Here is a 12149-nt window from a genome sequence, read left to right on the forward strand (position 1 = left end):
TGGACCTTACACAGAGACGTGTGTCGAGACCTTTGGAAGTTGTGGGGACTCCTCTGGTCGACTTATTCGCGACGTCAAGGACCAAGAGGCTTCCTCTGTATTGCTCCCCGGTCCTAGATCCAGAAGCAATCGCTGTGGACGTTGCTATGGAGTTGGACGCCTAGACCTGTATGCCTTCCCGCCATTCAAGAACATGGGGGAAGTCATGAGGAAGTTTGCGCCTTCAGAAGGGACGAGGTTGACCCTGATCGCCCCGATGTGGCCAGCGAGAGAATTGGTTCACAGAGGTCATCTTTCCTTTGTAGACTTTCCAAGGACGTTTGCCCTGGAGAAAGATCTACTCAAACAGCCTCACTTCGAAAGGTATCACCAAAAACCTCTCCGCTCTGGGTCTAACTGCGTTCAGACTATCGAAAAGTTGGCCAGAGCGAGAGGTTTTTCGAAAGCAGCTGCGAGAGCAATCGCAAATGCAAGACGTGCATCTACAAGAGCTGTATACCAATCGAAGTGGGCTTCCTTCAGGGCATGGTGTAAAAAGGAGGGAGTTTCCTCTTCCACGACCTCTGTGAACAGATAGCCGATTTTCTGCTCTTTCCTTAGGAATGTGCAGAAATTAGCAGTCCCTACCATTAAGTGGGATATAAGAGCATGTTGTCAGCGTTTTTAGGCACAGAGGCCTGGACCTTTCGGACAACAAAGATATTCATGATCTCTTGAAATCTTTTGAGACTTCGAAGATTCCTCAAGCGAGACCGCCTTCATGGAACCTTGATGTAGTTCTGAGGTCTTAATGTCAAGTCCTTTTGAACCTCTTCAAGCAGCGTCTCTTCGGAACTTGACAAGGAAGGCTCTTTTTCCTAACTTCTCTGGTGACGGCGAAGAGAGTTAGTGAAATACAAGCTTTTAGTCATCTAGTGGGATTCAAAGGAGACACGCTGTCTGCTCTTTGAGCCCAACTTTCTTGGCAAAGAATGAAAATCCTTCTAACCCTTGGCCGAAAAGCTTCGAGATCAAGGGTATGTCCAAGTCTGGTGGGCTAGAACCAGAGAGAGCCCTGTGCCCTGTCATGGGCTCTCAAGTTCTATGTGCTAGAACAAAAGAGGTAAGAGGTCCCTCAGGTAATCCCTGGTGCTCTGTGAAGAGACCAGAATTACCTTTATCTAAGAATGCTGTTGCTTTCTTTCTGATGGGACGTCATTAAAGAGGCTCATTCATCTTGCCAGAAGACTGATTTGAGCCTCTTACGAGTGGAAGCTCATGAAGTTAGAGCTGTCGCTACCTCTCTTGCCTTCCAAAAGAACATGTCAATCAAGGACATTCTTGATGGCACCTTTTGGAGGAGCAACTCTGTCTTCGCCTCACATTACCTAAGGGATGTGAGAACGATTTATGACGACTGTAATTCTCTTGGGCCATACGTTTCTGCAGACACAGTCTTGGGGGTCTGGAGGTAGCTCTTTCCCTATCCCTTAGTTAGGTTTAGGTAGTTTTAATTGTTGTTGTGTTTTTGGTTTGTGGTGAGTCTTGTGTGAAGATCTTCCATCTCTTAGTTTAGTGTTCAGGGGGTCTTTGGATAGTTGGTCAGGTGGTGGTTAGTTTGCTTTGTTGCCTCATATGTATGCTCGATGGTCTTGTCACGTTGAGGTCATTTCCCCGTTGACAGATCATTCAAGAGCGCACCAGCACTACTGGTCTCCACCTGGCTGGCAACTCTGATTAAGCAGAAGCAGGCTTAAGTGACAGTAATCACAGAGTCTACTTTGCTAACAGGTGAGGACCAGGTGTACATCATCTACTTAATTTAAGTTTCCTACAAATCCTATTCTCTCTTCCCACCATCCGAGGTGGGATTCAGCTATATATATATCTGTCAGGTAAGTGGCATGAACAAAATGTTATTGTTATAATACAATTAAGTTTGTTCATACTTACCTGGCAGATTTATATAATTAGAGTGCCCACCCTCCTCCCCTCAGGAGACAGTGGCATTAATAAAATATGAATAGAAAATGGGAATGGTTCCTGATATCCACCTCCCAGCGGCGGGAATGGGTACTACCACCTGGCCGCCACTGCGTGTGCTGCGAGTTTTGAAATTCTGTCGGACTTCAGAAAAATGCAGCTATATATATATCTGCCAGGTAAGTATGAACAAACTTAATTGTATTATAACAATAACATTTTTTCCTAACTATACAAACCTGAGGTTCTTTACACATAGTCCCATCTCATGCCACCCCTCACTCTGTTTTTCCTGGGCCAAAGCAAAGTGATTCTTCACCTCCCAGTCGGACAAGCAGTTTAACTACTGAACTCCCTTGTTCGAATCTTACGACCGGTTCCAGCTGCCACAAGTTGCATTCCTATTGTTAAAGGACTTCAGGTTTGTATAGTTAGGGAAAATACAATTTTTCGACAAATTTTTATATTTTCATTAAAAGGATATGTACAGTACAGTACTGACATACAAGAGAGAGAGATCTTTCCTGTTATGACTGCAGGAGAAAACTGTATTTTGTAAATAAATAGTGCATTTATGATAAAAAATTATTTTCTGTACTAATTACAGTACTGTACTGTAATATAATGTATAAATGCAGCAAAATACAGTAATCAAAGTGTATTCTTGTCTTTTGTTTATGCTCAGAGAATTTTAGGAAAATATTTTAGTTGCTATAAGAAACTAAGTTACAGTTATCAGATAATCAGTAAGATCCAGTCGTTACAGTTCCCTACTCCATCACCTTTGCCTCTGCATGGGAGGGAACTGGAACATTAAGGGCCTTCTTTTAATGAGGGATGTTCATTAGAGAGGAAGATTTCGCCTTTTTTGATAAGTATTCTTGGCTAACACTACACATTTCCAGGTTGTAAATCACAAAAATCATAAGTAACTTAAAGAGTGTTGTATGTATAGAACAAAAATTAAACCTATTTTTCATTTATATATTTCATAGATACCAACGTCTTATATTAATTTGAATGTTGCTGTATGTATTTTGATTGTTACACAGCTTTAATTCACAGGTTTGAATCAATGAAAGATAACATTTAGCAGAAAACCTCCCAGTGGCAAAGGTCTTTCTGATTTTCTAATATCTGTACAGTGGTACCTCGAGATACGAAATTAATCCGTTCTGAGGCGGCCTTCGTATCATGAGTTTTCGTATCTTGGACCACATTTTACATGTAAAATGGCTAATCCGTTCCAAGCCCTGCAAAAACACCCTAGTAAATTTCATAATAAAGCTAAATTGACTTATAAACAATGAAATACTACAATAATTTGGACCATTCATACCTAACCTAATACGTATACTGCTAATTACCTGTAAATAAAGTGTATTAGTGTACATGGTATACAAGAAATACTGTACGTATGTAGTAAAATGTGGAAGCTTACCTTTCGAGTGAGGCTATCTCCGAAAGTGGCGACAGAGGAGGAGGACAAATGGCAGATACGTACGTACACTTAACTTTACGAACACATAAAAAATGTAGAAAACATACTTAAACTAAACTTTACGAACCACATTAACAAAACTGTAACACTTAACTTTACAAGAAACTAAAATAAATTTTTTTTTTCTTTTTTGATTTTTACATTTTGTTTTTACTTTTTTGTAATTTATTTACGTCTTTTTTTTTTTTTCAAAATTTCAACTTCATCACCACTTCAACTTTTTGTTTTTTAGTATCAATTGGATCTTCCTTTTGCTTACTCCTACTAAAGGCCTCTTTAAAAAATAACTATCCAAGGAAGATTGCTTCTGCCTAATTTTCACGATGTTGTTTGTGAAACGACTCGGGTCAAGCTTCATCGAACGGCGCAAGCATGCGACCTGTATAAGCCTTTTCGGGGTGTCTTTTTTCTACAAATGATTGCACTTTATGAAAAGCAGCTAGAACATCCTTAATTTCTGCCTCTGTCATAGGGTCTCCTCCTCCTCCTCGTCCGCTGCTAGAGAACTCCTCTTGAACGACGTTATGTTGCATGGCCTCCAACTCCTTCAGGTCATCTGTCATAAGCTCCTCTTGGTGCTCCTCGAGAAGGTCGTTGATGTCGTCCTCGTCGACGACCAGCCCCATGGACTTCGCCCAGTGCAACAATCTCGTCAAGATCTGGTTGCAAACAGTTTTCAGGATCGTCAACTGTTTCTGAAGCTGCAGCACCAGCTTCGCCCACGTCGAATCCCTCGAAGTCTCTGGCGGGTACGGCATTAGGCCAGAGTTTCCTTCACGAGGAATTCAAGTTCGCCTCGAAACCTCCTGCCAAGCTTGGTCAATAAATCGGATGCATATCACAACATCGAAATGCTCCTTCCCAAATTCATGCAAAGTGAGGTTTGTGGTATTGGTGATGTCGAAACATCTCTTGAAAGATGTTTCGTATACAGCTTCTTGAAGTTTGATATCACTTGCTGGTCCATGGGCTAGAGGAGAGGGGTGGTGTTAGGCGGAAGATAAGGAACCTTGATGAAGGAATACTCTGCTAGGATATCTTCCTTGAGGCCAGGAGGGTGTGCAGGAGCATTGTCCAACACCAGCAGGCATTTCAGAGGGAGGCGCTCTTCTCTTCCAAGAATTTCTTCACTGTCGGGCTGAAACACAAAAGCCTCGTTACCCAGGCTTTTGCATTAGCCCTCCACATCACTGGAAGCTTCTCCTTAAGCATTTTGTGGGGCCTTGAAGGCTCGAGAGTCTTGGAATGATAGACCAGTAGGGGCTTCACCTTGCAATCCCCACTGGCGTTGGCAAACAAAGTGCGAGCGTAAGCCTGTCTTTCATAGGCTTATGCCAGGGTAGCTTCTCTTCCTCCGTGATGTACGTCTGACGAGGCATTTTTTTTCCAAAAAAAGGCCAGCTCATCACAGTGAAGACTTGCTGAAACTGTAGCCTTCCTTGGTCATCATCTCGTTGAACGTCTTTTTAAAGGCTTCGGCCGCTTTTTGTGTCCGAGCTGGTAGCCTCCCCATGCCGCACCACCAAATGGATGCCAGTCTGTTTACGGAATTTCTCGAACTACCCATGTGAAGCCATGAAGTCTGGGTTGGCGTTTGATGTCCCTTCTCCGTTGTCTTCGGCCTAGGCAATCAAATCGCCCAAAATAGCGCTGGCTTTGTGGGAGATTTCCGTCTCCGTTATCATATTGCCAGCGATTTCTTTGTCTTTTATCTAGACAAGAAGCCATTCCATCTCGTTGTGCACGTGGGTCCTCTTGGACAAAATAGTGACACCCTTGGAAGGTGTAGCTGCTTTAGTGGCATCCTTCTGCTTAAGGATGGTGCCTTTGTTTCCGACACGGCATACAAACCTGAGGTCCTTTTACAATAGGAAGGTTACTAGCGGCAGCTGGATAGTCGTAAGCTTTCGAACAAGGGGTTCGGTAGTTAACTGCTTGTCCGACAGCGCGCGCGAGCTGCGACTGTGGTAAACAATCACTTTTGCTTTCGGACCTGCTGGCGTGTAGACGTGTGTATCATCGCTCTCTGTGCCCCTTCATCGTCGTTGCTTTCACATGTTGTGTTTTTTCTTTTTCTATTTATCTAGTGAAACTGAATTGTAAGTACAATCATTTCATCTTTATTTCCATTGAATTCAATTGTGAATTAAAGGATCTTGGTTTCTCCACGCCCTCCAATTACCGAGTGCCGGGACTGAAGGGCGTAAGTGCGGGAATTCATATTTCCCAGAAATGATCCTCGATATGTTATGCTCGGTGCCGACGGCGGGAGAGCGCTCGCTCCGAGCTTTATATTTTGGTTGGAAATGTGTAAATGAAAATCATAAGTAAGTCCCTTTTCATTTATATTTTTTTGACCTGTATGCTCGTTGCCGAGCGAATGCGCTCGGCACGAAAACTTATTCTGTATGGAAGTGGAATCGCAAGTACAGTATCTTTTTCATTTTCATATATTTATTTTGATTGTATCAATACTCATTTTGATCAGTTTCCACTCTTACCCGGAAATTGATCTTTTCCCCTTTTTTATTTGAATGAAGTGAAATCGCAAGTGCAGTATTCTTTTTCATTTTCATATTTTATTGAGATTGCATTATTTACTTGGATCAATGTTTCCGCTCTTACCCGGGAATTGATCCTTCCCCTTTTTATTTTGTATGAAGTGAAATCGCAAGCGCAGTATTCTTTTTCATTTTCATATATATTTTGATTGCATCAATTCATTATGGATCAAGGTTTCCGTTCATAATCGGGAATGGATCCTTTTACCCTTGCGCTCGGTACCGAGGGCGCAAATGCGCTCGATCCGAGCCCTTATTCATTGTAAAGTGAATCGTAATGCAAGATTCTTTTTCATTTTATTCCTTTTATTATTGATTGCATCAATATTTATTTTGGTTCAAGTTCCGCTTAGTCAGGGAATTGATCCTTATGCCCTTGCATTCGGTGCCGAGGGCACGATTGCTCTCGGGGTCTTATTATTATTGTTGGGTACATGGGTGCTGTGCGGGGTGGGGAACGAGAATCCCCCCCCCCCCCCCGCTCAGCTCCACAGATGGCCCTTCCCTTCGGGGGGGGAGGAGGTTATCTGGGTTCTCCTCCTCCGCGCCCATCCGTCGAGCGCGGGGGAGGGCGCTCGGTGCCCGATGTACAATTGTATTCGGGTCTTCCGCTCGTTTCGGTGTGGGGCTGCCCCCCCCCCCCCCCCGCCCCCCCCCCCCCCCCCCCCCCCCCCCGCGCGAGGGGACTTCCCCCCCCCTAATCATTACTACTGTTATTTCTGCAGGTGCTACTGCCACGAGGGAGGACCTTGGTGAGGTATGGGCGTCCTTCGATTGCAGGGCGTGCCTAGTACATGTCCGGGGCTGCGGTTCTATGTCTGGGCCTGCTGCGGTCACCCATGGAGCGGTGACCACGACAACGATATCGACTCCAGGTGACGACGTCCCTCCTCACCTGGTGTACTCGCCTCACGTGGTAACAGTCTTGCCTACAGCCGCTGTGAAGTGCCGTTCGCCGTACCAAGAGGGGGGCGTGCCCCGCGCCGCTCGTGGGTTGCCGCGCTGCCGCAACCACACTTCCGCTGCCCTAGAGCTCGCCCCTGGAACCTCCGCCGGTACCAGGATGTTTGCTGGCTGCTGCTCCACCTCCTGTGTTTCCGGTGCTGCCTGCCGTACCTGCCGATTCTGTGCTGACTGTCCATGCAGTTGCTGTGTTAGCTGTCCCTGCCGTTGCTGCGCTGGCTGTCCCTGCCGTTGCTGCGCTGGCTGTCCCTGCCGATGCTGTGCTGGCTGTGCCTGCTGTTCCTGAGATGCCCATACCTGCTGACGTCGTCCCTGTTCGTGGTGGTACTACCCCAGACTTTGGTCTGTCTGTACAGGTGCGTCCGGGCCCTGTGGCTTCGGCTACAGCAGCCCCGGCTCCGCCCTGGATGGCAGATCTTACGTCTGTCCTGAGGAAGCTGAACGAAGAGAGGAGGAAGGTGTCGTCGTTGTCGTCTTCATCTTCTTCATCGTCGTCGGCTGCCGCCTCTTCCCCTTCACTTCTAAGGCTTCACAGCCGAGGAAGAAGGAAGGTTTGCCTCCTCCCTCCTAAGAAGTCTCCCTCGGGAGCTTTTCGGGACCCGTCTCACCTCGGTGGGACGGGAGGGTTCCTTCCGCTGGTCCTCCTGCTCCTTCGGGAGCGGGGCCCGTCTCTTCTTTCCGCAAAGAAGAAGAGCTACGGGGACCAGAGGGGTACCGGCTAACACCGGTACTTCCTCGCCTGGTGTCAGGGGCTCTGCCACTACACCAGGTTCCGTTTGGCCTCTCGTCCGCGAGAGATACCGAGTGTACCGTCACCTACCAGTGACCGTGCAGCCAAGAATCAGGCGCCAGAGCTCGCTCGGCGCCAGGTTCACGGCACGGAGTGGAAGGCTGGTGAGAGCCGCTCAGGCGCCTCCCACCAGGCCAGCTCTCGCTCTCACGGCGATCAGCTGCCTACCCGGGCTAACGTGACGGTCTCTGACTGGCCACGTGCCGAGGCTGGGAAGAGGTCCTCCCGATCGCCGGTGCCAGCGGTGTGACGCGCCATGAGGACTGGCACCGGTCTCACCGTGACAGTGGTCTTTGCAGGTAGCCCGACTGTCGCTCCCTACAGGGAACGTGCGGGTACGGCAACCACAGCAGTTCCCCCCCCTGACACACGAGATCGGTGTCTCTGTTCTCGGTCCAGCCGTTCTCCCCAGGGAAACGACTCGACTAGGCCTGCAGCTCGATCACCACGGGTTGGCGATTGCCTGCAGCCCTCCAAGCCCGCTGGTTCGGGCCAGCAAGCGAAGGGGAGCGTCAGGTCTTCCTCTCCCGTGCCTTCACTTCCTTGGTTTACACCGGGAAGAGCGAGGCACAGTGCGAGCGATCGTGAGGGGCGCGCCCCCGCACGATCCGTCACGACGCCGTATGTACCAGGCACGATCTTCGGACCGACCAGGACGTCACGCAAGTGGCAGGAGGAGACCGAGAGGGCTGTCGCTGTTCCCCCCTCCTTAGAGGGGGGAGGTTCTCGGAATATGATCTTGTTCGAAGGGCTTAACGGTCCTACTCTGCAAGATGCTGTGACTTCCGAGATCCAGAGGAACTTTGCCGAGGTTTATGGCGCTGATTCGTCAGCACAACGACCTCGGGGAAGGATCGCCGCTCACCACCCCGCAGAGCCACGTCTCGGCTCGAGTCGTTTTGGGGCCCGAGAGGGAACCCAAATCGACGGTGGGTCTGCCGCGATCGGAGCTTGCCGACTGTGTTGAACCAGGTAGTCTCTCGTCTCCGACAAGAAGGCTCTCAGTTCTGGCCGATCGAACAAGCTACTTCCACCTCCTCTACTGCGACAGAGGCGTTTCTACGTGTCCTTCGGACACCGTATTTCATACCCCTTTGGTCCTCCTGAGAGGTTTTGACCTCGACGAGGACTGGAATGAGTCGGAGGACGGTATCGGCTCTCTCCTGTCAGGTGTCCGATCAGCCCCCACCCAGACGACGTTCACAGTGGCGGCAGACCCTTACCTACAGTATGAGTTCGTAACCCTCCTCGGGAAAACGTTTTCCTTTTCTCCTGACGATACGTTTTCCCAGGCTCTGAGAGGCCATCGCCGTAAGGCGATGGCTGCTCCTTTTCTTCTCCAACTGCTAGTTCTGCTGGGAAGGCGAGCGAGGTATCCAATTCCTCCCCATTCCTCTCTCCTTGCGGCTACGAGGGAAAGGGGAGGGATCCTACAGAGATTTCTCTGTAAGATCCCACGTTAGGGACTGCACTACCTGACGTAAGCCCCGGTCGTTGAGGAGGGATCCTGCCCCTTTCTCGATTTCTACGGGAATCGAGAGGACCACCAGCCGATATCGTTTGACGAATTCGGTGGGGGTTTCGCAGAGTGCTTAGAATTCTACGGAATTTCTAGCGCACTCAGAGTGTTCAAGTTTTTTTACGATCTCCAAACACTTAGGCGAGACCACGGTCCAAAGTGAGCGAGAATCCCCGATAATTGTTACACGATAATCGGGAACCTCGCCTATGCTCGAATTCCTGTAATTTCTAGCATTTGGAAGAAGACTGCTGCTGAAGAAGAGTATCTCACAGTAGCGACTAACCTGGAATAGAGAAGAACGGACGGGAACATCCAGTTTGGCTTGAACTATCGTCTTCGGTATTTCTGTTCACCATTGAAGCTTTCCTTTGGAAAGACTTCTCCTTCACTCTCTTGACTAGAGAACGAAGGCGGTCCGATCTACAATCCTTATTCTCATTCCTCGAGGGGAAAAGAATTTAGGATGGAGGTCGTTGTACAGAACTTACAAATATACTACGTATATTACCCTCGCGACATGATTCTTTTAACAGTTGAATTGTCCGGGGGGTAGGTAGGCGCATACCGTAGTTAACTCTACGTTTGTGACCGAGACGAATTGTATCTTAATTGAACTGCAACTCGGGGTTGCCTGCAACCTCCCAGCAGTTATCAGTTTCGATTTTAGATACTTGGTATTGTCACGACAACACCAAATCAGCTTTTGTATTTACCAAAATCCGTTTCGTTTAAATATAATTGCTCGAGCGTATTCTTTATGCTCGATGGTTCTAGCCGAACGCATTCCTTCGTGGAAGGGATTACCTGGCAACTCAGGATGACGAGTCACCGAGAGCTACTGCGTATTGAACTGCCTGATAGCAGCTCAGTATCAGCTAGGTCTCCGAGATGCACGGTCGGTTACGTCTCTCTCTCCCCTGGTTTGATTGACTACCGAACCGTATCTCTACTCAACAATCATGGACTTAGGTCTCTGATTAACGGGGATTCTTGCAATAATGAAGGACCATCTACTGCTGTGACGCTCGTTTCATCGCCTTCGACATTGCGAGAATTTTCAACAGAGATATCTCTTTGGACTCTTTCATCTTTCTGTTTACCGCACGGTAAACAGAAGTCTGTACTAGTCTCCCGCTGCATCGCACCGCGATAATGCGAATGAGTTTTTTGCAGACATCTGAGTTTGTCTTCAAAATATCTCGTATTCGCAGGTGTGGCAATTTGTGCATTGTTCGCCCCGAATTAACAGAGGTGTCAGAAGAACACCGCCTACTCTCCGACCTGACAGCTCTACTTCCAAATGTTCAGCCCATGAGAAGCAGTTCTTCAGGCAGTATTTCCCTGTGTCTTCATTACTGAAAAGCGCTCCGCTTTCATTGCAACTACGATCCTCACCGGACAGCAGTGAATAGCGGTTTAGCGTTCTCAGTCTTTGTAGCACAGTTCAGAATCTTGAGAATCCTTCTCTCGATGCAGCTGTGAAGACGTAGGTTGCATTTCTGTACACCTTCGTCTTCAACGACACAGTGTTGTTTTGCTCCTTAGCTGAGAGTCAACTATACTATGAGATATCTTGCCATCAGGGACCTCGGTCTCTAGAAGGCAATTGACTTTCACCTGTTGGGCACATGCCTTAAGAGAATCATCACCTCGCCGTCTGGCATCGGTGAAGAACAAATTATTTGTTTAGTCTCTTGGCATAACCCTTTTAAGGTGAAGGTCACGTGACTTCCTCGGGTGCTTGGACAACTTGCCTCCTACCGAATGCAGTCAGTCGGCAGCTGTCAGAGCGCCCAAGTCAGTTACGAACTTCGCTGTGGACTTAGTTCGGTTGTTCCATAACAGTCTTTTCTTCGTCCTAACGGCTTGTCCCAGTACCCATACCATCGACACCCACCATTGAGTGTCGGTGTCCTATCCCACTCCGAGAATAAGAACAAAATTCACTGCATGGGGATAGGAGAATGTGAGACACTTCGCTGCAGACGGATAGACCAGTATGGGTACAGGACATCACCGAAGTCGAGAAGAGGATAGGTCATGCGACCATTCCCTTCTTTTCCTCTGAGGTAATTGCATGACTTTTTCCTGCGAAGTCAAGCATCCAGGGGATGGGGATCCGTGACGCTCGATTTCGTACCAAACTTCGTAGCGAAGACTCAGAACCCTTCGGTCCCTGACGATTGGTTAGAGTCCTTCACAATCCCCTCCCTAATGGACTTCACCGCCTTCGATGCGAAGGAGATGCTGCTTTGTCCTGTGAAAGCGCGACGGCGCTTTCTGAAGAAACTCGACATTCCAGGCTGAGTGTTGAAGACTCTTTGTCAGCACCCAAGATGACCTAGAAGTACACTCCCTCGAGTTACATAAGAACTTTTCTCCGTAGCGCAGGTACTGAAGGTCAGGGGTCTGGTACAACCAGACCACTGGCAACCTCCTTCTACCTTTTGGATATTGCCCACAGGTCCTTGGATCGTTTCCTTAGGACCCATGGTGGCTGCTCAACACGTTGTGTAGCTAACCCCAGACCCTAGCAGGCTGAACAGCATCGAGTCCTGGTGTGACTGTAAGAATAGATAAGTGAATGAGAGAGTGACTGGCTTCTCTTCCTATCTTTTTCTCCTCCTCTACCTGTGGGTAGAGGGATACGGTCATCACCTTGCTGGATAAGGACGAGATGCAGGTGAGCTACTCGACAGAGCCCATCCTATCCTTTCACTAGGGATGGGAGCGAATATCCACCACTTCCTCCTACAAGGGGGGGGAAGTGTATGCCAACAAGAGACAAACCATAACTTTATGTTGCCTCTTGCAAATAGGAACTTGTTCTTGCTTGCTGGTACGAAGAGA

This window comes from Macrobrachium nipponense, chromosome 5 (genome assembly GCF_015104395.2).
Source record: "Macrobrachium nipponense isolate FS-2020 chromosome 5, ASM1510439v2, whole genome shotgun sequence".
Lineage (NCBI taxonomy): Eukaryota > Metazoa > Arthropoda > Malacostraca > Decapoda > Palaemonidae > Macrobrachium > Macrobrachium nipponense.